Consider the following 27,735-nt stretch of genomic DNA (forward strand, 5'->3'; position numbering starts at 1 on the left):
TGCTAGAACTTCTGAAGTCTATCAGAAGCAAAATGCAAACACCTGCTCACTTTCTCTCACAGAGAAAAATGTGCACCAGCAGAAGAGAAAGGCAGTCTTAAATCATTAAAACAGGAGCAAAAACTGGTTTTACCATCTGTTGCAATGGGCTCCCTCACTACAGGTGTCACCAAATTAAGATGATTTTCAGTAAGAGCTGCTGAGACTCGTTTACTCAAAACATTGTAATTAAAATTTTTTTAACACATTTCACAACTTGAATGCAGCAAGATTCTCGATTTACTTCAGTCTTTGGATCTGAGAATGTGCAAACTACAATCACAAGAACAGACCCAGATTATTTTAAAACTCTGTGATCGCCACATTCCATTCCTGCTGAACGTATTTGTAATTACATAGAAGTTGCTAGCAGAAGCCAAACTTGGACTATTTTGAATCTTTTTTAAAAATGAAAGGATTAAAAGAATTCACCAGTTTTGCAGATTTCTCACAAATTATTCTATAAGTTTTTTTAAAAAAAAACGATACCAAAAGTTCTATGCTGTCTGCTATCAAAGGAGAGCCTTCTTGAGCAATTCCTAAACTATAGAACACACACAAGAAAAAAACTACCCTAGAGCATGTGTCAAACTCACGGCCCTCCAGATGTTATGGACTACAGTTCCCATCATCCCCTGCCAGCTGGGTTTCAAAACTACAGTTTTGAAACCCAGTTTCAAAACTACAGTTTTTTAACAGGCTTGCTAGCCACACATTATATTCAAGTTAATAACTGTTTGTTGAAAGAGAACCAGCCTTTCTGAGCACAAAGATGACAGTAGAGGGAATATCTCCTCCTATTGTTGGAGGACAAGAGGCAGACACAAACCACAGTTTGTGTGCAAACTAGGACCTGTTATTTACATCTGGCAGACTTCCTAGGGGTAGTGGGAGTTTATCACAGTGTCTGAATACCACATTTCCAAAAGTCTGCTACTTGGGGCAATCACTCCACCTCCCACACTTGGAATTTGCGACCCGTTTACAATTAAAAAGCCACTAAATTTAGAGACAGAGATCAACCAGAAGCCAGTATAAGAATGCCCCATTGTATAATGGATACCATAAAAAATAAACATTACCATCTCACCACTTAGTGTGATCCCTCTAGCATCAAGCAGTTAGGCCTTTTTCCATCATGGCTCCAGTTCTGTGGAATGGGGGCTCCCTGAAGAGGTGAGAGGACTTCCTCCCTGGAGATTTTCAGGAGGCCAAAGTCTGGTCTATTCACCAGGGCTTTTGAGAGGGTCTGAATCGGCAAGCATCTTTTCATGGGGGCGCAGAAGAAAGATTTGGTGCTTCCATTTTATCTGGTGTTTTCAGTTGCAGCACCTTAAACAATTATTTTAAGCCTCCTTGAACCATCAGGAAAGGTGAGACTTGACTGTTTTGATAAATAGGAGTTCTGAGATGATGCTGAAATGGTTGTTACAAAAACTATGTTTGTGGGCCAAGTTTTCCAAATAAGTATTATTTTTATTTTATTTTATTAAGGTAACACTTTGTTTAATCAATTTTAAAATGCCTTCTACAGCAGGATATCTGAGCATTTAATCCTGCACTACCTTAACTATACTTTGTGTGAAGGAGAATACTTTACTGAATACTTCAGGAGAATACACAGTTATCCGTGTGCCACAGGTCAGTGAGATCAGAGATTACACCGAACAAGATTTTCTAATCCTCAAAACGCACGAGATAATCCTATCAGATTTATCCAAACAGAACACTCAGGTGCTTCAGGGAAAAACAAATACCTAACTGAGGTTAGGTGGAATATCAAATAGTAGCAGGTTACGCCACATCCAGGTAGGCTTTCTTGTATAATTCCACACATGAGCGATCCTAAGCAGTCAGACATCTGTCACAGGTTTTAGATATATTGTGCTCTTCTGTTTTTAAAAGAGGGATTTTTCCTGGGGGGGGGGGGTCATCATGTGAGTCCAGTTTGTGTTCGCAAGTATGCGTGAACTGAGGACCCTTCTGCAAATGCAGAATAATGCACATTCAATCCACTTTCAATGCACATTGCAGCTGGATTTTACTGTGTGGAATAGCAAAATCTACTTGTAAACCATCGTGAAAGTGGATTGAAAGTACATTATTATGCATGTGTGGAAGGGGCTCAGTGAACAGTATTCTTCTGCCTTGCATAGTTTCATTCATTCATTTGACCTTCATTTGTTTCTAGTCCCTCTTCATCCTGGGGGACAGCTTACAGATTCAGCACAATGCTTTATTTCCAAACTCTCCTCCTGTGAATACTACTCTTAATTGTTTTTGAACAATCTACGTCAAATAAAAATTCAGACCCGTTCAAAATAAAATAAGCACTTTAAATCATGGAAGGAGCTTGGTGTGCTGTACGCAAAAACTCTTCTGACTTTTCATAGTCCCAGGCGATAGGGGTATCTTCCTCAGCCCCAAAATACATACTGTACCAATATGAAAACATATATCAAAAGCCAGTTGATGGCATCTAGTTAATGACTCATGTTATATGGCTGAGGCTGACATGGTACAGCTGGTGAAGAGATGCTGCACTCTAAAGCAGGGGCCAGCAACCCTTTATAATTAAAGAGACAAACAATGGCAAAATGTAGAGCAAGGGATTCACAAAGAGCCGACATAAAAAAGCCCATTAGTACAACTGAAAAGATACAGCTTAACATTACTGATAACTGACATACTGATTAATAATCCATAGTTTTGGCAGCTCAGATACTGGAGGATGTGGCTCCTTAATTGGGCAGTGGAATTCTTGAGATCTCAAAATATATAATAAATGGCCACAGAAGAATCCTGCATTATTGTTTTAGAGCACTGGTACTCAAAGAAATACAAAAAAATTATGAAAATCACAATGAAGAGAAAGCCTGATGTTTTTCTACTGGGATTAATTGGGAGACAATATCCCAAATAAGCACACACATGTATATGTGTACTGCTGCAAGGAAATTGTATGCTCAGAAATGGAAAGAAGAAAAAATACCAACTAAGGAAGATTGGATATAGGGTATTCAGAAATAGCAAAACTGACAATTTTAATGAAGGACAGTCACATAGAGAATTTGTAGAAAACTGGAAACCTTTTACAGACTATTGAGAAAATAATGAGACTTAAAAGAAAACAGCAGACTGAAATAGTGTACTAGAAATGATATAAACTGATAAGATGTTTTATTTTAATTGGTTGCATGAACCTAGAATGGATTAGAATTCAATGCTGAGACAGCACGAAGTCATTATTTGCCTATTTCCTTGTTTTCCTTGACTTTGTTTTTTGCTTTTTTCCCAGTATTTTGTGATTATGCTTTGTCCTGGTGTGGTGAGGTGTGAAAGTGTTTATGTTTATTGTTATTTCTTTTCGTGTTTATGTCAAGAAAATAAATATATATATATAGAATATATATAGAATATATATATAAAGATTGTGTGTTGTCAGGAAGATGACTCAAGTGAGTGCTTGATTCTTTCATTTATGATTTACATAATGGAAATTTGAAGCTTAGCCCAGGTACACCAGGAATATGTACAAGCTCTTAAAAATTGTGCTTGAATTGAAATATCCCATCAGGGGCAAACTGTATCTATGTGTCACTGACAAAGTGGTCTAGCCGCCACAAAACGGGTGAACACTGGAGACCCCGTCTTGTAGATAGTTGACTTTTGATTGATACTTTAAGGAATGGAGGACTTACTTGGGTCATCTTCTTGATAATATCTAACTTTCGATATAGTCCAAGAGAGTGCATCTGTACACATGCTTGAATTCTAGTGTGTCTTTATGTATGTTGCCGTGTATATCAGGTACATTGTCAATTGTATGTGTGGTTTGCTATTTGTTTTGAATATTAATATGCACATGTTTGCCTTTATATTTATTATCACATGTTAAATAGCCCATTGGAAGCTGAAAAAAAAGGATAACATTAAGGAATATATGTATATTGCCCCAAGCTCTTTGGAGAAAGGGAAGGACAAAAACGCAACAGAAGGACGGTAGATAAGACAGTAACATTTTGCTAGGAAGGCATACCTCTTAAAACTGCATTTCTTTTCAGAGTCTGCCATCCAGAGACCTGAAAAGACAGAAGAAAACAACCTGGAAGTTAACACTACAATTGCCAAAGGAATATTATTCTCAGTGAATTCAGCAATTTAGATAACAATGAATCTGGAGGGTGGTGCTGACATTTAAAATGGCGAACAGTGTCAAAGGCAAGAGAAGAAACGTTAAGCATATGAAGCTTTGTGAATTCATCAACAATTACCTGGAACGTCTTTGTTCTAGAATCCTCCACTTGGGTCCTATTGCCTACCTAGTTCTGTTCCCAAGGCGCTAGAACCCAAACACACCATTCTAGGACAAAGACAGTCTGAGAAATTGCAAATTAATTCACAAATCTTCTGTATAATTGAAAACCAGCTGAGATGTCATTCTTCCCTGCCATTATAGGCCGACAGGAATAGGAAGTCTTGCTAACTTTCTACAATTAAAATCCAATAGCCTTGTCAAAATTTACATCAAGCAGAACTTATGCTGTCAGATAGCCAAAGGCTTCCTGCCTTCCAAATTCCATCTATTTTAACGTATTCCAGGTTTTCCATCTCATCTTAACCTATTCAGCGTATACAACTGCCTCGTACAGAGACAGAGCAATGATCTCCTGCTACTGTCAATAATGAATGGTCACTCTTCAGCCAGGACGGCTGACTTGTGACCCGCTCCCCTAGGTTTTCCCAGATGGGGTGGGGAGTGAGCTGCAACTTACCACTCCTCCCTGGCTCGTGGACTCCTTTCGCTGAAATATCCTGAATGCAATTCTATTGCCAAGCTATGGCCCCTTCATATCTCACATCCTTTCCCACCAACCGCCAGACCACCACAATAACGAAAAATGCACATGGAATTAGCCTCCTGGTTTGTAACAAAGCAAGTTGGTTTCCCACCTATTTTCTAAGTAGAATATTTTACAAGCGTTTTGTTTTATCAACAAAAGGGAATAACGACTCTGAGAGATGAACCACTCCAATGTGAATAAGTTGTTTTAGTACAGACGTCACTTTCAGGACTTGTTTGTCTCAGTAAAACAACATCTAGTTCAGTGGTGGCGAACCTATGGCACGGGTGCCCGTGGTGGCACTCAGAGTCCTCTCTGTGGGCACGCATGAACAGAGCTCGTCATGTGCTCACCAAAAAAGTAGGACTGGCCAAGTTTATACCACTCCAGCCCTATGTTTGCAACAGGTAAACATCATCATGTTTCTCCCCCCATCCCCCTAACCTAGTTGGGAAAACAACAGAAAATGGTGACTAAAATGATAACAGGTTTAGAATACCTTCCCCATGTAAGAAGTCCAAAAGCCAACTATACATGGTTAAAAACTGAGCACAACATGGTTAAAATAGTTACAACCACTTAGTCATTACATACCCCTTCTCACAGAGAATACATTATTTTATTTCTGCAAGTAACCCTACCAATTAAGAGGCAATTACTCTAGAAGGAAAATCAGTTCACAACAGACATGTCAGAAGGGTTCACTTGCATCATAGTTTGTGTTATTCACTATACAGACATAGAAACTGTTAAAGCTGAACATCAGACAACCACAAGTGACAAATTAAGCATCATTCATCCTAACACACTCGTTATTACATAACCGTGCCATTTCTTCCACCTTCTTCCCCCGCTTCATTTAGTGAACAGATGGTGCCAAAAGAATGAATCAGAACGGTCTAGCTAATGAAGTTGTATGCTGAAATCCAGACCCGCTGGCTGCTAAACCCACAACAGTGGATGCACACAATGAACGGGGAGAAGCTGGCTCTCCTTAGAGCCGCCCCTGCCTCCTCTGCCGTTTTCCCCACGCTATGCACATGACTGACATTAGCCTGCACAATAATTTCAGGCTACATCTATGACTTTCTAAGTGGAGAGTAGAAACAGATCCATGTGTAAATCTATTATAGTAAGAAACAATCACAACTTTGCATCTTGCACGACCCATCCGGCTGTCTCCTAAAAACACTGCAGGTGTACAACCCGGATGTGGACTTCTTATGCCCCAAAATGAGAATCTCTCATAAATTCGTGACAGACACATGCCTTTACAGAATAACAGGAAGGTTCAATGGATGTTAGAAATATATATCAATTGTACAATATACATGATGTCCAAACTACCTTAATTCTTTTAATGTTATGACAGATGTGATGACAGATGGGCTTGATTGATGAGACAGGTTTGGAAGATTCTGTTTGGAGAAGCATCGCACGATTGTAAAAAGGTACGTGATTGAACGGAAACTAAGACAGGGGCTGATTTAAGCTGGAGGCTTGGCCTCATCTGAGCCACAGCACCACATAAATTGATGTATTCTTTAAAGAGCTCTTACATTCATGCACTGACCCGCTACACACAAAATATTTACACACTAATGCAGCTTTAACTCCAGCTGGTCGTTTGCTGCCCCTGCTGCTTTTGTTGGGGTTAACAAGCAAGGTAAGAGCTCTTTACAACAGATCCTGAAGTGCTAGTCATGGGCTCACGGTCTCATTTAAACCGGCTGAGTCTGTAGAAGGTGGGATAGTTTCCTCGTGTGCTTCAGCCATGTGCAGGCAGCAAAAAGTCAAGCGGCAACGTAGTAGCAGAAATCTCAAGCCTTATTCCACAATCAAGGGCAGAACTGACCTCGACAGACATATTTTAACGACTGCATTAGGGAGGGCTGAGACGGGAAGAGACAGAAATCAATCTGGCACTTCCTTTATACATCCCTCAAACTTCCTGATTTCCTAGCCCCTATTTTGTATTTCTGTTCAGAAGCCTCAACCTAGCAGAAATCTAGACATCAACAGAGAGGAAGCACCAAAGAGCGCCAACTTCTGCTGTTCCTATGGCCAAAGCAACCACCATCAGAACAATTAGTCAAACCCAACTCCATTTGATCTTGCAAGTCTACCAAGACCATGAATGCAAACGGTCAAATACTGGCTGCGTCGTCTTTATCGATCCAATTCCTCCAGCTTGACCTTTTCTTTACTTGAAGACACCGCCCATTTCCAATGGACCAACTCGGTTGTTAAGAAGATAAAGTCCACTGGTATTGATATTCAATTGCTGTACATTTTGGAGGAAAACCAGGCTTACAGCATGATTAAGAGACAACTGTTGGATACAGAATTACAGAAGTTAAGAGTCCCTTGCATCAAGAGTATGCGCCCCTCAGCATTTGGGCATTTTGCCATCTTACAAATCAGTAGCCCCTTACCTTAAACATTTCCTCACAACAGTGACATGTCTTTTCATTAGCCAGAATGAACACGTTACCTTCCGCTCTCCTCCAAGGAAGATTTAACAAAATCCCATTTAAAGACAGACTCTGCCCTTGTTCCTTGAAGGAGACAAAAACTGATCAGCATGTGCTTTTACGCAAATATTCAGAACACTTTAACTCATCCTCTGATAAACTCATATAGCACCTCATCTGATGACAGAACTGCAATCTATTTATTAGCTGACTTTAACCCAATTGTTGCCTTAGTCATACATGAAGTGAACAGAGTTAAGTGGACGTCAAACCTTTGTATTTAACTTTGCCAATAAAGGTATTAATGATGGTGAGGATACAAAGACCATTTTAAAAACGTCAGATTGTTTTGAGCCTGACATGGCCCCCGACCGTACTTATAAAAAAACCTTCCATAGTAGAGGGGGATCTCGATTCAAATTTCCCAGGATCCCAGTGCGACACTCCAACCGTGCCACCATGCCAGCTCTTGTTAAGTTGCACAATAAACCCTGGAGCGGCAGAACCATAACCAGAGAGTTGCTGCTTTACACCTGTCTCTCCTCAAAGTGTGATAATTTCAGGGTAGCCATGTTAGTCTGCAACAGCAAACACAAAGAGGAACGCTGGTGGTCCCTTACACCTGAACGCTGGTGGTCCCTTAGACTTCTTGAGTTTGTACTTGAAGTGAGCAAAAGGCTGACAACAGAGGAGACAACACTAAGGTGGAATTTCTTTTATGGTCATGGACTTCAAAACATCATCAATATGGTCAGGCAGCTTTGCCTGCCCTGTCCCAGAGCAGACTTTCCTTACTGTTCCAGGCTTAGGAAACAGCTCCTTTCTAATTCTAGGCATCAATTAACAAACACAACCATCTCAGCAGCATGCAGCCAACAGGGATGGCATGGGCAGATACCAAGCCTTCACATCCAGACAGTACGGGGGAAGGAGGACTAAAAGAGAGCATGCTATTAAGTAAATCACAGGTGAGAAACTTAACAAAATAAGTAGTGAATTGGTGATTCCAAAAGCACTGTGACTGAGAACACGTGAATATAGCAAGAATCAAAATAAACTTCATTTTCAGTTGAATCTGCAAGGTGTCGAACCATAGGGGCAGGAAAAGAGACCACTGGAGACTCTGTGAGGTTCAAAGACAATTTTGTCTCTTGGGGGAAAATGCTACAGCTGACAGCTAACTGTACCAATCAGCAAGATATCTGGATACTTCATCTGGAAACATGTTCCTAAAAACCACTGTTACGTTTGCAACACTGGATTGAAACGCCCTCAATCACTTCAGGAGTGATATATCTGAATATGGTGTCATATGCTTCCATAGCTGTTTCCCACAATATCCCTTCAAGGGGTTGATCTGTGTTGAACAGCTTATTACTGTTCATGACTGCAAACAGCCATTGTAGTTGAGACTCAACGACAAAAGACTGGTGGATGATAAGCACAGACAAAATTTGGCCCATCTTGCGTTCCAACAGAGGATATGATTGCTTCTAATTAAACATGTATCTCTCATACTTTGCCTAACTATCCAATGATCTCCAAGCATGTATTTCAATTAAAGACAAAACTTCTGAACCCTCCAATTTTATATAGTTCAGTGCAAATAAGATCTTTTGCAACAGAGAACAATTCTGAGCTTAGCAGGATTCTAAATGATGAAGCATCTTATTAAAGAAGCACCCGACAAAGGCAGAAAAATTAAAAACCAATATATGACCAGTCCCACTCTTTGGGAAAAATCCATCAGTCTTCAACAGTTTATGCTTTTGTTTCCATGGGAGCAGGGCAATAAGTGAAGGGGAAATGTACACTTTGTACTAGTTTTCCGGTTTTCTTGTTGCACCAGTTTTCAAGCCTAGTTTCTAATCTTACAGTTAAGTATGCTTTAAATGAAACGATCCCCTTCAGGCAAACTAGAATTCACATATTCAAGAACAGTTACACACACTGAGGTTTGGTGACAGTTGGTAGTCCACAAGTGTAGGCCAGCCTGCCTGTAAATTACATGTATTTAAAAAGTACGACCTGCCACACCGAAAGCTAGAAGAAAGAAATCACTTAAACAAAGAACAAGAAATTGAAAAGACTATTTGCCGAAAAACTCAAGCAGTATCACCACTGAAACACTTGCCTCACTGGAACAATAATCAGACAATCCGTTCTAAACATGGCCACCTTTTATGATTCACAACAGTCTGCAAAGAATCAAAAAGGCCCTTTCAAATAGGACAGGGAAAAGTTCAAGATCTTGCCAAGAAGAACTGGACTAGATACACAATTGTAGGAAGCAATTCTTGTATGGACCTATACTGTTCTTTTTTATATAATAGGGAGAGCCTTCAGTGAGTCTATGGGTCTCAGCCCACAATGGACTTGATAGTTCAGAATCCACACCATGAACTAAACCTCAAAATGCACAGATGGCTCATTTCAGAACTGGAATTAAAACACACATTGCAGGAATACAACTATCAAAAGAACAGCACCTATGTCTTGCATTCACTACAATATGTAGGATACCTTCAAATGGAAGCACACATACATTATCATCACAATAATCCAGATCACATACAGGTTACAGTGACCGTGGATCAGCATAGCTGCGCCAGCGGAGTCAGCAAAGAAGGATAATTTAATTTTGCGATGAAGATTCTCAAAGGCTCTCCCAATGACAACAGGATCCTCTAAAAGCAAGGCTGGGCCCAGGATACAGAGTTCTGATCAAGGCAAGAACTGAAAATTATCGTATTGATCTCTATCAAGATTGTCTGCCTTCACCACGAGCGACACTTCTGTCTTCTTGGGATTCAGTTTTAGCTGGTTCCCTCTTACCCACTTGATCACAACTTCCAAGACCCTGGCTCAGAACAAAGATGGCTATGATTATTTATAATAAACTCTAAATACTCCTGTTGCTGTAGTATTGTTGTTAACCCTACCGTCAATTTTGACCTGCAAATTTCTTGGAGGCAAAATTCGGGAAGGGGGATTACTAAACCCTGGATGGTGATATGAGGAGAAGCACAATATCTACTGAATTCTGGCTAAAGGCCCCCTCCGCACGGGTCAATAAACATGGGTGCAGGACGGTAAAAAACTGTTTTGGGGGGGAACTTCGCACAGATCCCATCCCTAAAACGAGTCTGCCCCGTGTTATTTCCCCCAAACCAGGTTTTTTTCAGAACCACGCAAGTCTTTTCAAAAATCCCAATCTAAAAATCCTTTTCAAAAATCCCAAATCGCAAGCAAACAGCCGGGCAGGGGCGCCATATTTGCCTCCATTTTCCTTTTTCAAAAAATTTGCGGCTTCCATCTGCGTAGCTACACATGTGCAGATGGTTGTATCATGAGACATCAGCATGGCTATGGGGGTTCATTTGTGCATACCTGCGTAGCTATGCATCGGTGGGAAGTTTAAAAAAAGAGACGCGTCTCCATGTGAAGGTGTGACAGCAACCCTGATTGTTTCTGTGGGCTCCCAATCGCTGCCTGAACGGATGCATGTGAACGTGAAAATGGGTTACTTTATCCTGAGTGCAATCCGTTATACGTTTTCTGTGCAGAAAGGGCCAAAGATGTGAAATTTTCACCTTGGGGGGAAAGGTTCCCCAAACCAAGAACTTTTCCCTCCAATCTTAACAATGTAGTGGAGAGTAATGAAAGAACTCCTATGAAATATTCTCTTTTGGATTTGCTCAAAATATACAACATGAAATAAATTACTTAAGCCCTCCTACAGTCTTAGGTAAGAATTCCTATATGTTCCTAGACATATTTTCAAGGAGACGTTTCAGTGTGAACAATCTTGCCTACAGCTAAAATGCTATATGTGTTTAACAATATACTGATGAAGAGTTCAGAGTATTTCAATGTTATAAAGTTCACTTGATATTACAATATGTTGGTAGTTCTACTGTGAGGGAATGAGAATTTTTCAGTCCAAATAATACACACTTGTCTGTTTACTTCAAATTTTGCTTACGAAGGTCCACTTTTCCCACACCAAAGACGTATAACCTAAAGTAGATTAGGGAGCAGCTGTAATATTTACAATTTCGCTTTTAGCAAATTAAGGCATGTATACTTTAAAATTCCATTAACATATTAAACAGTACAACTTCATACCATTTTATAAACAGCACATTTTATATATTTTTAAAGCAGGAAATTCAGATTTGATCAGAATATAGATGTTGAATATATTTCTACTATCCCTCCCCCCTCAAAAAAAACTTTAAAAAATCAGAAACAAAATATTTTTGTGAGGGCTTCAATTTTTTCCTTTTTTTTAAATTACACGTCTACTTTTATTTTATTTTATTTTCCAATATATCTTCTTTGCAAGTATAACAGTCTCTCTATTGGGAACAGAACAGAAAAAAGGCAAGCAAACTAACCGCAGGGAAAGAGAATGAAGAATTTTGACTGCCCATATAAGAATTCCTCCAGTACTATTTGTGCTTTGACATGAGAAAGTTTAGCGACACATCAAAAAAAGATGTGGACAGAATGGAGAAGCATTGTGCAGAAAAGCGCGACGACGATGACGATCGGAGACCAAGTCCTATGAGGAACGATTGAGGGACTTGGGAATGTTCCATCTAGAAAAGAGGACATTGAGGGGGGAAATGATTGCTCTCTTTGACTATGTGAAGGGTTGTTACTTAGAGAGCAGCTATTTCAGTTGACTGCAGAGGATAGGACTTGAAATGATGGGTATAAATTACAGGAGAAAAAGGTACTGGCTGGATATTAGGGAATTTTTTTTTTTTACATGAGTAGCTCAGCAGTGGAATCAGCTGCCGAGGGAGGTGGTGCGCTCGCCCTCACTGGCGGTCTTCGAGCAGCAGCCGGATGAACACTTGTCAGGGATGTTTTAGCCTGATCCAGCACTGAGCATCAAGCTAGCCTAGATGGCCTGCACAGCCCATTCCAACGCTATGATCCTATACATCCTTTAGTTCTACTCACCTGTGCCAGAGGTCTCTTATTTCCCCAGTGAGCACAATCCAGTCAAAGCTACACATTTATTTTTCCCAATGATTTCAGAGAGAGCGGCTTAAGCTTGTGGTTAACTCTCAGAGAAATCGATGGGATTTTGAAGTGAATTGCCTTGACTGGAGGATGCCTCAAGGTTGCAGCATAAATCAGATCGCTATGAATATAGTTCTGTGGAGTCATTTAAGTTCACCTTAAGGGAACACTCATTTCTCAAGAATATGTTTACACCTATACGTCAAAATTATGGTTCAACACAGGGGTGTCCAATTCTGGTGCTTCAGATGTTCATGGACAACAATTCCCATCAACCCCTGCTGGCCTGGCCAATTGGGGCTGATGGGAATTGTAGTCCATGAACTTCTTATGCGCCACAGTTGGACACCCCTGGTTCAACACCTCCACAGCAGCCAGAGCTGCCAAATTACACCCACACATGCGCACACACACACATCAGCACAGCCAGATTTTTTATTTCTGGGGCTCTTGCCACAAGATTTTTTTTTAAAGTGGAAGTCAGCAGCTGAAATTTCACTTTGTGTAAAAATCTGAACTGCATGCAGGCATCCACATGTACAAATAGCAGTACACCAGAGCACTGAATTCAGCCCCAGAGGAATACTTCATACCCTGCTGTTTTTGAGACTGCAGCATACATCATCCCTCCAAAGCAGGCCTCTGCAAGCACCGAGTTCAGGAAAGGAGGAGACTAAGACAGAGTAAGAGAGGATGAAGTAGCAGCACGTGGAACCCTGTGGCAACTCAGCTTGGAGGACAGCTCTCTCTTCCCTTCTTCAGCCGTGACAGACATTCAACATTGTATAGTGGTTAAGAGTGGCAGACTCGAATCTGGAGAACCAAGTTTGATTCCCCTCTCTTTTACAAGAGCAGTAAACTCTTTATTTGGTGAACTAAATGTGTTTCCCCACTCCTACACATGAAGCCTGCTAGGTGACCTTGGGTTAGTCGCTCCTCTCTCAGAACTCTCTCAGCCCCACCTAGCTCACAAGGTGTCTGTTGTGGGAAGAGGAAGGGAAAGGAGTTTGCAAGCTGCCTTGAGTCTCTTTACAGAAGAAAACGGCAGGGTATAAATCCAAACTCCTCCTCTTCATCATCTGAGCCCCATCAAGGAACCAGAATTCCCAAGATTCCACCCACTCAGCCTAACCTACCTGAAAGAGTTGTTATTGCTGGGATAAAATGCAGAAGAGGAGAACCAAGTAATCTACTTTAGGTCCCCCTTGAGGGCACTTTCTCACATACAGAATAAAGCACTTTCAATCCACTTTCACAACTGTTTGCAAGTGAATTTTGCTATTTCGCACAGTAAAATCCAGCTGCAAAGTGGATTGAAAGTGCATTATTTTGCATGTGCGAAAATATCCTGGGAGAAAGATGTGGTATTAATGAAGCAAATAAACAAGCATAAACAAAGGTACCAGTTTCCCTTTGTAACACCGCTAGTTTCCTTTGTAGTTTAGGTTCCCATCGCCCTAAAAACAGTGAAGAGCTTCCTTGACAAAAACAGGTGTTTTGGGGGAAGAAGGTACCACACAGGGCTCTTGCTGGCTACATGGAAAACCCAGTCAACCTACTGGAAGAAAAGGAGCAGCAGAAACTGCTCAAAGGCGAGGAAACTTACGCAAGCTTCAAGCACCGAACAGATTGCAGCTTGTGTCGTTCACAAGATTCATCCTCACATAAGGCCAAATTCCTGTTCAGGGTATTGAAAGCAGCTTATGTGATATAAGCCCTGGCACCTGAACACGCTGCAGCAAAGTTCAGCGAATTGAAGAAACCTCAGACAAACCCATTCTATCCATAAATACGACCCAAATTAGGTAATGACTCACTAATGTAGTAATCCTGGAATGGCTTTCAGCCACTGTGCTCTTTTCTCCCTCCTTGCTTCTTTCAAAATTAGCACTTCAAAAAGGTGCTAATAGAATAAGATATGGCAGGTTTAGCTCCAAAGCCCTCTAACAGAAGCAATAAAGCCTCGACACAAAAGGGAGTTGGGCGCAAGAACGGCCTGTGTGTGCAGCTAACTTGGCAATCGCAGGGCAGAGGCTGAGGTCTTGTCTCTTTCAAAAATTCACCGTTTTAACGCAGGCATTTCCACCTGCAGGGATTCCCCCTGGAAAGAGAGTTTGTATGTATATAATGTACTAATACAGTCACTGATATACAAACAAAATAATAGAATTTAAAACCTCAAAAGTTCTAAGAATTCTATTCGGTATAAAATTAATCCACAACGCAGCACTTGATATAAGGAGAAAGGTCTAAAAGAAAGGTAATTAAACTTAATTTGGAACAAAAGTTTGAGAACCAAGCTGGATGAAAACCAGTGACAGAATCCTCAGGAACAGCCCGACAATCTTTTAACTTGTGGAAAGGCCACTAGGCACTTTCTGCAGAAGGCAGTTGTAGCCTAATTCAGGCAACCTTTATTTATAATTTGTTTTCAAAGTATTTTTCTACCGCCATTTTCTTCTCCACTGGGGAACCAAAGCAGCTTTGAAAAATACAGTTTAAACTAATCAAAGCCAAAAACATAATACAGTGGAACCTCGGGTTTTATGTTGGTAATCCGTCTGAAAAGAATCGATGAAAACTGAAACCGATGAAAACCGAGGCAAACTTTTCCATAGAAATCAATGTAAATCCAATTAATCTGTTCTAGGCACTCCAAAAAACATCCCAAAAACAGATTTTTGGGTGAATAAACATAGTGTTTAATGCTGAAAACAGTAACAAACAAGAACACTAGGACCAGCTTCAGAGCCAGTGGACCAATGTCGCACCAGAAAGGCATCCAAAGAGGTCTGTTTCTGACGTCTCTTTAAGATTTGTCTGAAATGTGGCAAGACGCTGTCATTAAACAAGTTGCAGACATGGCCTGCAACAGCTTTGTCCGGGTGATTTTTCTCCACAAACCCCTGCACCTTACTGCAAATCAATGAAAACCGAGGCAAATTTTTCACTGAAAGAATCGATGAAAACCAAACCCGATGAAAACCGAAGACAATGAAAACCGATGTTCCACTGCTATCAGTTACATTGTGGACTGGTGCTAGATCCACTCAGCTAGCTCATCCAAGGATGCACCCTGCAGTGAGAGCCAGGGGCCAGGAGTGATTTAACTCATGCCTGACAGATTCTGCCTCTGGCCATTCCCCAACGATTGTACCCACAACAGTAAGGGGAAACCGAAGCTCCGCTTTCAACTTAACATAGGTGGCAGAGAGGTTCCCAAACATTCCTCTCCCCAATACTACGATAAGCTTCCTAGAATTGAGGGCGGTAATGAAAAGTTGTGACTCAGTCTAGCAAAACAACATATTCACACCACAGCTTTAGTCTTTGGCATTAATCATGCGCCGTATTCACACACACAACTTTGCTGCATTTACCGAAGGTTCCTTAGGCTGCAGTTTTCTTGGGGCAGCGGGTTGAGGAGAGATGTTTCTTCCAAAACACTCCACTGGGCTACTTTTGGGTAGGAGGAAAAGATAAAAGAACTTTGTTCTTTCTCTATGCTGGACAAAAAGCAGCTTTAGGGTAATTTAGAAGGGTGAGGGGGGGGAAAGAAACAGAAAAGGAAAATAACTAAAATAGCTGACAATCACACAGTTACAAACACACAAGCGAAGGAGTCGGTTGAAGTCCATGCTCTCTCTTCAGAGGCAGGAAAAATACTGAAGTACAATGGAATCATGTGAGGACAGGAAGTGGGAAAAACTAGTTCCTGCCTCCCTGAGAAAAGGGTATGAAATCACCCACACAAGATGTCCTCCACCTCCAGGAGAAAGAGGGAGGGGATGGAGAGTCGATTTTTCCTGGCACTCGCCTTCCTCAGCAACAGTCAGGAAAAGCTCAAACATCAGATATTTGGAAAGAACTTCTCACTTCCTCATATCTTTTTTTCCTGCTGGTCAGTCAGGAAGATGAGCTGCGAGTTGCTCTTTCCCCAAGCTGCACAAGTGACTCCCTTCACCAAAGAAACAACATCATCCAGTTGATGGCTCAAGAACCCAGTATGCTATTTCCAAAGATAATTCGCATGAGCCTGCTGCAGACAGGGGATCATCCCCAAAGGGGTGACATCAGAGCAGAAGAAGAAGAGTTTGGATTTATAACACACACACACACACCCCTTCTCTCCTGTTAGGAGACTCAAAGGGGCTTACAATCTCTGTGAGGTGGGTGGGGCTGAGAGAGCTCCGAAGAACTGTGACTGGCCCAAGGACACCCAGCTGGCATGTGTTGGAGCACACAGGCTAATCTAGTTCCCCAGATAAGCCTCCACAGCTCAAGTGGCAGAGCAGGAAATCAAACCCAGTTCTCCAGATTGGAGTGCACCTGCTCTTAATCACTACGCCACTGCTGCTCCTTTGGAGTAGCTGCTTCAGGTACAATGAGACCATGCCGCAACCCGTTAGAATGTCCTGGTCTGCTGTATGTTAATGTCCCCCAGCGAGAGAAGAAGATAATGTTCTAACCCAACCGAAGAGACAGGAGCCAGCTCTGACCTGAGTAGCAGATGGACAATGAAATTCTTTTCTTTCTTTAGAAGAACGGCCTTCCTATATGGGATTCAGTTAAGACAACTGGGGAAGTTTGTCACACTTGTTAAATTTTAGTGCTGTAAGTTCTTGCCCAGGCTTACCTGCTTATATATTTAGAATATATATTTCTCCTTGTGGTCTGTCAGGTGCTGCACCAGAACTGTGTTAGGTGCCATTGATAAACTACCTGCATTATTACAAACCATCTTCAAACCTACCATGAAAATACAGCAAATGTTACACTCAGCAAAGGACAAGAGAGACCCCCTCACTTCTACAGGAGTCTATCGCATACCCTGCAGCTGTGGAAAGGTCTACATAGGAACCACAAAACGCAGCACTCAGACTCTTATTAAGGAGCACAAAAGACACTGTCGGCTTAAGCATCCTGAAAAATCTGCAGTAGCAGAACATGTCCTAAACAAAACTGGACATAACAGTTTATTTGAAAACGCTGATATTCTGGACAATTCGGGAGGTTACTATGTCAGACTGCACAGGAAGGTCACTGAAATTCACAAACACCAAGACAACTTCAACAAGAAAGAAGAGACTCTTAACAAAGCTTGGCTACCAATACTTAAAAACACCAGAATCAAAGGCCAAGGGCATGCAAACCCCACCCGCAATACAATACTATCAACCACACCTTTGATAGCAAGTTCCACCCGAACACTTACTGATTTGTTCCCTTCCCTGGGACATGGACAATACATACCCCACTAAAACATTCCCTTCTCACTGGACACAGTGTGTAACAGACTTCTCTCTGTGATACACCTCTGAAGATGCCAGCCACAGATGCAGGCGAAATATTAGGAACAAGATCTACCAGACCCTGGCCACACAGCCCAAAGCCAACCAACTGCATTATATTTTCTTTAAATAAAAGACAGACTGATTAAAAAAACGGAACCTTAAATGCTCGCTGTCGGGTTCCCCTCTGCTTGGAGGTTAGGAGAGAATCTTGCTCCATCCACACACAAAAAGAAAGGAACAAAAGAAGAACATTTACACAAAGTGGAATCCCAAGTCCAATCAGACCTATGCCATCCGAGCTGCAAGGAGAAGATGTGTTTGCCTGCTCGAATCCTTTCTTACTCCTGCTCATGTTACTCTTCCTCCTTTATTGGCATTTGTACAATACATTTGTATTATATTGCATTAGATAAAATTCACAATAAAGTACAGCAGTAAACTCAGAAATGTGGTGGTTCAACAAGATACGAAGGATGTCGTCTTTATTCATTAGGTCTTTCGATTGAATTAAAGGAAGGATATGGGTATTACGTGGTATTGCATGTAGCTGACAGTCCAGAATAATATGCTGAACTGAGTCAAGGGAACTAGAGCAGCATATATATATAATCGAAACAGCTAAGTCACTGTTAGAAGCAAACCAATAACCAGAGGAGTTATATGAGCCTTCCCCCTCAAAGGTTCTTACTGGGAGATACCAGAAAATCCCACTGCGGGAGTTTCTGCAGTGGGATTTTCTGATATTTCCCAGTAAGAATTGAAGGGGGGGGGTGCTCATATAAATCCTCTGGTTATTGTTTTGCCTCTAACAGTGACTTAGTTGTTTTGATTTATTTTGTGTCCTGTTTTTTTTCCTGCCCTCAGGTTCATTAGCTCATGAAGTAACCCAACTGAGCTGCGGCAACTCCTGCCTGTTGTTAAAACGGGTCCTTCCTCCCTGAGCGTTTGGAGGGTATCATCTATAATCAAGAGGAGGAGGGCATCTTGGCACGGGACTTCCACTTGCACTGTTCGAAGTAATGAGAGGGAAATTAATTATCAACCACCACATGCTGCAGCACTCTTTGTCTGAAGGTGGCATCCGCTGGAGAGAAGCAGTTAAGTCTGTAGTGTCTAACAAATTTCAAGACTGAAGATTTCGCAGCTGCCTTACACACTACCTCCACTGAGACTTGATTATCAAAGGCTGCAGTAATGGCTGAACTTTTCTCATGAGTGTGCGATTATTCTGTTGGAGCCAGAATGTTGCTTGTCTTGTAGGTAGTATATTAAAATTTTATATATTATATATATATATAATATAGGTATGGGAGATGCACCATCAAATGGTGTGCATGACCAATCTGGACACCTTCCTCCCTTTATTCAAGGCCGCTAACACAATGAAATGAGAATCCGCCTTTCTAATGGATGCTGGGTTTCAGGAAGGCCAACAGGAAGCCCATGCCAGGGTCGAGGGGGTTGACCTGCTTGCATCTTTAAAGGAGGCAGTTGTTAGACTACTCTTTAAGGAGTCCTCTTTGGACTGCCCCAACTATTGGCACATTGCAAAGTCTCCCATCAGGGGTTCTGTTCCAGATTCAATAGAACTGTCTAGAGCAGTGGTTCTCAACCTTCCGAATGCTGCAACCCTTTAATACAGTTCCTCATGGTGTGGTGACCCCCAACCCTAACATTTATCCATTTTACAGATGGAGAACACTTAGGCGACCCCTGTGAAAGGGTCATTCGACCCCCAAAGGGGTCGTGACCCACAGTTTGATAACAGCAGGCCTAGAGCCCTTTGGGGATGAGGCCATCTATGAAATCTACATAAATAAATAACACTGAAACCAGTGTGGTTGGTTGCCCTAATGCCGTGGTGGCGAACCTTTGGCACTCCAGATGTTATGGACTACAATTCCCATCAGCCCCTTCCAGCTTGGCCAATTGGCCATGCTGGAAGGGGCTGATGGGAATTGTAGTCCATAGCATCTGGAGTGCCAAAGGTTCGCCACCACTGTATAGGTGTCAAACTCGTGGCCCTCGTGGCAGGGGATTATGGGAACTGCAGTCCATAACATCTGGAGGGCTGCGAGTTTGACATCTGTGCTCTAACGTGTGCAACCCTGTTAATTCTCCTGGACATCTCAGTGGCTCTCAATATTGTCAAACACTAGTACCATCTCTGACCCATTTGCACATCAGGAACTTAACTTGCTTTGTTTCTGCCTGTCAAGCGGACACTAGAGAACTTTACCACTATGGACTGTTGCTGTTGGGTACCAAACTTCTATCTTGTCCTCAGTTTACACAAAATTGCTAGTAACTCAATAAACTAAGTGAAAGCATCAACTCAATTAGTTTACTTTTCATATGAATCAGGAGAGATAACAAGTGCCCAGAGTTGGTAACTGGCTGAAAAAGAGGTAACAGACAGAAATTCAATTCAGACAACACAAAGGTACCATTGATGGTGGGTTCATTGGACCTGGTAGTGAGAGTTCAATCTATTCTGGATAGAGCTGTACTCACCATCAAAGATGAAGTTCACAAGCTGGGCATGGTGTTAAGATTGTCCTTGTGTCAGAGGCTCCCATGGCACAAAGAAATCTTCACCAGTTTAGACTAGCATGCCAGTCTAGTCTAGGTAGCTGCCCTTACCTAAACAGATTGATAAGCCCAGTGAATAGTTTGTTTAATATTGGTATACTCTGTCTCACCAAAAGAAAAAAACCTAAATTGTAACTTCATTTGCCACATGCTGGACCAGGGATCTGCAACCTGCAGCTCTCCAGATGTTCATGGACTGCAATTCCCATCAATTGGCCATGCTGGCAGGGGCTGATGGGATTTGTAGTCCATGAACATCTGGAGAGCCGCAGGTTGCAGACCCCTGGGCTGAACTGTTTTTGTTTTAGAATGCTCCATTTGGGTCCTAGTGCCTACCGAACAGAATTGGTAGGACTATAGAATGTTTTCCAACCAGCCAAATTCCAGCGCGTGACGTGGGATCAGGGTTCAGAATCAACTGAAACTTTGAGGTAGTCTTCAAGAGCAGCACTACAGGACAAAACATTGCAATAATAAAGTCTGGATATTCTCTGCTTTGATCACTTAAGGGGCTGACTCATTCAAAATTCAGTATTAAACCAACTGAAATCATTCAATGGGAATCTATTAATTACAGATGGGGATTCATTTTGTTAGAGTTTTGGAAGTAATTTGTTTTCATTGAGGTTTTTTGCATTTGTGGTAGATCAGGCACAGAGTATTTGTTCTTCATTGTTGTACAGATTTGTTTGTTTGAAAGTGGAGTCATCTCAAAAGGATTCTTGTCGAATTCTTGTTTCATTAAGTATGCGATTCAGTTTTTCCCTAATTAGCTGCATCCAAGCCTTCAACTCCAGCATCCTGCCTCCACACAGTGACCAACCAGTTACCCCGGAGGACCAACAACAGGGCACAGGGGCCAAAGCCTTCCCCTGATGTTGCCTCCTGGAACTTGAAGTTTACTGTCACTGAATGTGGAGAGTTCCCTTTAGTCATCATGGCTGTGGCGTAGGAGGTTAAGAGCTCGTGTATCTAATCTGGAGGAACTGGGTTTGATTCTCCACTCTGCCGTCTGAGCTGTGGAGGCTTATCTGGGGAATTCAGATTAGCCTGTACACTCCCACACCTGCCAGCTGGGTGACCTTGGGCTAGTCACAGCTTCTCGGAGCTTTCTCAGCTCCACCTACCTCACAGGGTGTTTGTTGTGAGGGGGGAAGGGCAAGGAGATGTAAGCCCCTTTGAGTCTCCTACAGGAGAGAAAGGGGGGATATAAATCCAAACTCTTTTTCTTCTTCTTCTAGTTCAGGGGTAGGGAACCTGCAGCTCTCCAGATGTTCAGGAACGACCCATTGGTTACTCACCGAGAAGGGGTCTTCTGCTGGATTAAGGGAGGCATCTTGATGGGTGTTTCCCAACCGGATCTCAGGGAGGCAGGACTTAACCAAAGTTGTCACTTCCTGTGGTCCGAGTGGGCATCACCTTTCTTCCTCAGTAGACACCTGTCCAAGCAGTGAGGCTTTTCTCGGAATAACTTTTATATTTAACCACAAAAACGGAAGTAACAAGAAACAAGACAACATAACAACCATTAAACAACGTAACTGGAAGGACCCAATACTGAACTGTGAGGGCCTTGGGCACGCTAAGGTTGTCTTGACCAAACGAAGTGCATAACTGGTATGACCAGGAGAGTGCGGAAAAAATTGGAGGCTAATGATGATCCCGGGAGGGCCAAGATGCCTCCCTTAATCCAGCAGAAGACCCCTTCTCGGTGAGTAACCAATGGGTCGTTCTACTGGATGTGGGAGGCATCTTGATGGGACCTCCCAGAGCAGTGTCCCAAAACGGGTGGGTCAGGATCAGTCTCCAATGATATGCTCCAACACTCTCCTGCCAAAAACAGCTTCTGAAGCTGCCGTGGAGTGTATTTTATAATGTCTTACGAAGGAGGAGACAGAGGACCAGGTGGCCGCTCTGCAAATGTCTGATACTGATGTCTGAGTTCTAAGTGCTGCGTTGGTCGCTGCACTGCGTGTTGAGTGGGCCACTATTCCATGAGGGACCGGCTGATTGGAGGCTTTGTACGCCTCTATGATGCAGGCTTTGATGGTCCGGCTGATGGCTGCTTTAGACATCGGGTGGCCCAAGTTCGGTGTAGAAACGTTGATGAACATTGAGTTGGATTTGCAGATAGATTCAGTTCGAATCAGGAATGCTTTCAAGGTTCTGCGCACATCCAGGTTATGCCATAGTCTCTCCTTGGGATGTGAGGGATTGGGGCAGAAGTTGGGGACCACGATGTCCTGTGAGGTGTGGAATTGGGAGTTGACTTTGGGCACAAAGGTGGGGTCTGGTTTGAGGACCACTCTGTCCTTGTGAAAAAGGCATAGCTCTTTATCCACTGACAATGCATGTAGTTCCGAAACCCGTCTGGCTGAGGTAATGGCTATAAGGAACAAGGTCTTCATACGAAGCCACTTGAGGTGGATCGTCTGAATCGGTTCGAACGGGGATTTAGTGAGAGCTGATAGCACCAGGTGCAGTCGCCAGGTGGGAAAACGCTGAATGGTGGGCGGTTGGAGTTGGGTCACTCCTTTTAGGAACCGGATGACGTCGGGATGGCGCGATAGAGGAATCCTGTGGTCTGAGTGGCAGATGGTGGTTAGAGCTGCGACCTGCCTTCTAAGGGTGGCGCTTCGTAGACCTTGTTCGAATCCTTCTTGGAGAAATCCAAGGATTTGAGGGATGCTTGGCTTCTCAGGATTAATGGACTTCCTTTTGCACCACCTGGTGAAGATCTTCCAAGAGGAATTGTAGATCCTGTTGGTGGAGTCGCGACGCGATGCCAGGAGGGTGGTGGCCACCTGATCCGAGTAACCCTTCTCCGTTAACAATCTCCGTTCAACAGCCATGCGGTTAGTTTGAACCACTGAGGTTTGGGGTGGCATATGGGACCTTGGATCAGCATGTCTCTCGGGGTCGGTAGGGTCAGTCCTGTGGTTACCGCAAGGTCTAGAATGGAAGATAGCCACAGACGTCGTGGCCAGAAGGGTGCCACGAGAAGCTTTTTCCGTTATGATTTTCCGGAGAACCTTGGGGAGAATTGGTGTTGGTGGGAAGGCGTACAGAAGTGCTTTGGGCCAAGACTCCGACAGAGCATCTACTCCCACGGCTTCCGGGTGGTAGAATCTGGAAATGAAGGCCGGGATCTGACGGTTGTTTTTTGAGGCGAACAGATCCAGTTGTGGTTGGCCGAAGTGCTGTGTGATCATCTGGAATATGGACGGGTTGAGCTGCCATTCGGCTTCCTGGATGGTTTGACGGCTCAGCCAGTCCGCCGAGACGTTGAGGCTCCCCTGAATGTGTTCTGCGGTGATTGATGATAGATGTTGTTCTGACCAACACAGGATTTTTGTCGCTTCCTGGTGAAGGAGGGAAGACCTGGAGCCTCCTTGATTGTTTAGATATGCTTTGGCTGACACGTTGTCTGTACGGATCAGTACGTGAGAGTTCTTGATCATTGGGAGGAAGTGTAGGAGAGCCAGGTAGATAGCTCTGGTCTCCAGAAGATTGATGGGAAGTTTGGCTTGCTGATGAGACCAGTGTCCTTGGATGAACTGGTTGTTTGCTGTGGCTCCCCAGCCAAGTAGACTCGCGTCCGTGAAGATCTCTATGCGTGTTTGGTGCAGATAGACTTTCCCTCCGGAGAGGTTGCGTTTCACGGTCCACCATTTGAGGCTGGCTTTGAGGTGGCATGGAAGTGTCAGGTATCGATCCTCTTTCTTCATTATCTGGTACTGAAAGGGACGGAGAAAGGTTTGTAGGGGGCGTGCGTGGAGTCTGCCCCACTGGAGCATGTCGAACACTGACACCATGGTGCCGAGGACACTGGCCAAGTGGAGGAGGGATGACTTTTTGGCTGATATGATCAGACTCACTGAAACTTTTATTTTGCTGATTTTCTCCGATGGGATGAACAGAGTGTTTAGGGATGTGTCGATGATTGCCCCCAGGTGCTCCATCCGTTGGGATGGGGTTGTGTGGCTTTTGGGGACGTTGATTAGGAATCCGTGCCAACGGAGGACTGACTGAGTTTGGGCGACATCCTTTTCCGCTTGCTGCTTTGAGGTGGACCTGACAAGGATGTCGTCCAAGTATGGGTGGACATGTATGGTCTGCTGGCGGAGAAGGACGATGGGGGCCAGGAGGACCTTTGAGAAAACTCTCGGGGCAGTGGAGAGTCCAAATGGAAGAGCCCTGAACTGGAACTGCTGTTCTCCCACTGCGAAACGTAGGAACTGGCGATGTGAGGGCTTTATGGGGATGTGTAGGTAAGCCTCGGTTAAATCCAGGGAGGTCAAGTAGTCTCCTGGTCTTAGGTGTTCCACGATGGAGCGGAGGGTTTCCATCCTGAAGTGTTGTAATTTGATGTGACGATTGATGAATCGGAGGTTTAGAATGGCCCTCCAGTCTCCGTTTCTTTTGGGAACAGTAAAGAAGTGAGAGAACACCCCAGAGCCTCTCTCTGCAGGAGGTACCGGTTCTATTGCCCTTATGGACAGGAGATGTTGGATGGCTTCCTGCGTCCTTTTGGCTTTGGTCAGATTGGAGTTGATGGGGAAGGCATGGAACCGAGGTGGAGGTACTTGGTTGAATTCTATGGAGTAGCCCGATTGGATGACTTCTTTGGTCCAAGCGTCTGCATGGTCGCCCAGCCACTGGTCCTGGAATGCCTGAAGGCGGCCGCCGACAGGAGCGTTGTAGTCATGATTTGTTGGGGTTATTGGGGTTTCTGTCGTTACCGAAGTTCTTGCCTGGTCTGGCTTGGTGACGAAAGGACTGGTTGAAGTTGCCCTGTTGTGTCCTCTTGCGAAACCCCTGCTGAGGTTGCCAGCGTCTGCCGTCTCTAGGTGTTCTGGCAAGTGTTCTGTGGGAGCGGAAGGTGGAGCCAGGTTTTGATGCATTGGACTCCGATCTATAGTATTTAGGCATGGCCTTCTTTTTGTCTTTGGTCTCTACTAGGATCCTTTCCAGTTCCTGGCCGAATAGGATGCCGCCCTGGAAGGAAAATCCGGAAACCAGTTGTTTGGAATGTTGGTCCGCCTGCCAGGAACGGAGCCAGGCAAGCCGCCTGGGGACTGAGGCCATGGCCATGGCACGGGCCACTGAAATGAATGCATCGAAATTAGAGTCTGCCAGGAAGAAGACCGTCAACAAGATGCGCTCTACTCCTTCTCTAACTCCTTGTTGGGACGTTGGAATCATGTCAAGGAGTTTGCGAAGCCACACAATGCCCGCCCTGGCCATGGTGGCAGAGGATGCCAGAATCTTAAAGGCCATGGCCAAGACCTCATGGAGTCTTTTAGAAACCACGTCTATTCGCTTGTCTAGGGGGTCTCTAATGTTGCCGTCTCCATCCTGGGAGATGAGTCCTCCAGACTGGAGCGCCGCTATGGGGGCATCCACTAATGGGCTGGTTATGAGGCCTTGGATGTAGTCTGGAGAGGCATATAATTTTTTGAAACTGGATGGGAACCCTTTGCTGGCGGAGGGGTTGGCCCACTCTTTTCTGGCGCGCTTTTCAAAGTATTCCGGAATGGGGAGGAAGTCCTTGGCCGGTTCCCATGTGGAAAGATCTTTTTATCCCCTTTTGGGCAGCCCTTGATGGGCTTGGAAGGGGGGGAGGAGGATGAGGAGGGGTCAATGGCGTCCTCTGCATCTTTCAAATCCAAGGCTGCAATTGCCTTTGATATGAGTAAGGAAATGTCCTCTGTTTTAAAGAATTTGGGGGCTAGTTCCCCCACCTCAGGGGTGGCCTCCTCAGGGTCTGAGAAGTGTTCTGATTCCACGCATTCCCCTTCACTGATCCCTTCCTCCCCTGGGAAGGTGAGAGGGTCCCTGTGGCGGATGCTGGATCGAGAAGATCTAGATGGTGAAGGGGAGGGGGAGTTGGAGGGGGATCTGCCTCGCCTATGGTAATGCCTATAGTATGATTTGATCTCTTCCCTCATTGATTTCTTGAAGAGATCCACCAGTTCTTGGGCGGAGGCCTGCTGCCAACCCCCTGGCAAGGAAGTGTCTAGGGTCTGCCCTCCCCCCCACCCCCGTTGCGATCTTGCCTGGGAGGCTGTGAGGCCCCGTCGTTGTTCTCCGCCGTTTCCTCCTCTGCAACGCTCGTAGCGGCCCTCTCCGGGTCGCTGGCGTCGGTTTCCAAGGCGACGGGGCTCTGAGGTCTTCCCTCAGTCCCGCGCTCCGCGCTGCGGCTGGGAGGAGCCGTTTCGCGGTCTCCTCTGCGCAGCTGTGATTGATTTGCTTCCTCTGCCAGCCGGCAGAGGGCGCTGGTGCTGGGCGTCTGTTTTCGCGCCTTTTTCTTTCCGTCGTTTTGGGGGGGGGCTTCTTTTCGCGCCTTCTTGTTCGCTGGTTCTTTCGCGTTCCGCGCTTTCTGGCGGGAATGCGATGGCGCGCTTGCTTCCGATGTGTGGGAGCGCGCTTTGGAGGCTGCCCTGGTCCTCTCTGCAGAGGACCGAGAGAAGGTCTCCCTCTCGGGGGAGAAGCGGCTGGAGTTTCCCCATTGCTCCATGCCGCTAGTTAGAAGGGTCTGGGAGGGGAGGGGAGGGGGGGAGGGCTGAAGGAGGATCAACAGGTTCCCGACTAGGGAAAGGGAAAAAGCCCCAGAAAACACCACCTCCCAGACAAGACTACACAGACTTACACAGAAGACGAACAGAGACAAAAAAGTGGAAGGAATGAGTTCTATGAGCAGGAGCTCAGAAGAGTGCTGCTCTCCCTGTCAGGCAGGAAATAATACTGAGGAAGAAAGGTGACGCCCACTCGGACCACAGGAAGTGACAACTTTGGTTAAGTCCTGCCTCCCTGAGATCCGGTTGGGAAACACCCATCAAGATGCCTCCCACATCCAGTAGAACTACAATTCCCATCAGCCCCTACCAGCATGGCCAATTGGCCATGCTGACAGAGGCTGATGGGAATTGTAATTCCTGAACATCTGGAGAGCCGCAGGTTCCCTACCCCTGTTCTAGTTACAACTGATGAACCTCCTCCACGAAGCTGTCTAATCTTCTTTTAAAACCCTCCACATCTGTGGCCACTATCACGTTCTCTGGCACTGAACTGCACATTTTAATCACTGGATTAAAAAAATTAAGCCAGTGACATCTAAGAATTGATGAAGGTCAGCTCAAAACAGGTACCCCAAGGCACTACCCATCTCACTGTTAAATTAACACTCAGACAAAAATGTAATTTCATAGATTATGTCCTCTTCAGCAACTCTTTTCCTCCTCCTCTGCTGTTCTCTAGGGATCTGACACGAGGGCATTGCACACGGCCACCTCATTCCTGGCTCTTGCCATTTGAGGCCCCACATCTCATGCAAATGCTAGTCCACAACTGAAAAAAAAGCCTATGAAAAGACAACTGCATTTGCTTGCATCTGTCCCATGTTACCCTGGGTTAGTTCTCCACAAATCAAAAGCAACAGCTGCTTGGGGCACC

General features: G+C 44.2%; 1 protein-coding gene across 2 annotated transcripts in view; it reads right to left on the minus strand.

The window, feature by feature from the left end:
* Positions 1-27,735, minus strand: part of PCGF3 (polycomb group ring finger 3) — a 77,150-nt gene that overhangs the window by 21,846 nt on the left and 27,569 nt on the right. For both annotated transcript variants that reach the window (XM_048503584.1, XM_048503583.1), the window contains exon 2: positions 4,079-4,121. The gene's annotated coding sequence lies outside the window, so the exon portion shown is untranslated. The remainder of the gene's footprint in view (positions 1-4,078; positions 4,122-27,735) is intronic.

Source organism: Sphaerodactylus townsendi, linkage group LG07, assembly GCF_021028975.2.
Source record: "Sphaerodactylus townsendi isolate TG3544 linkage group LG07, MPM_Stown_v2.3, whole genome shotgun sequence".
Taxonomy (NCBI): Eukaryota; Metazoa; Chordata; class Lepidosauria; order Squamata; family Sphaerodactylidae; genus Sphaerodactylus; species Sphaerodactylus townsendi.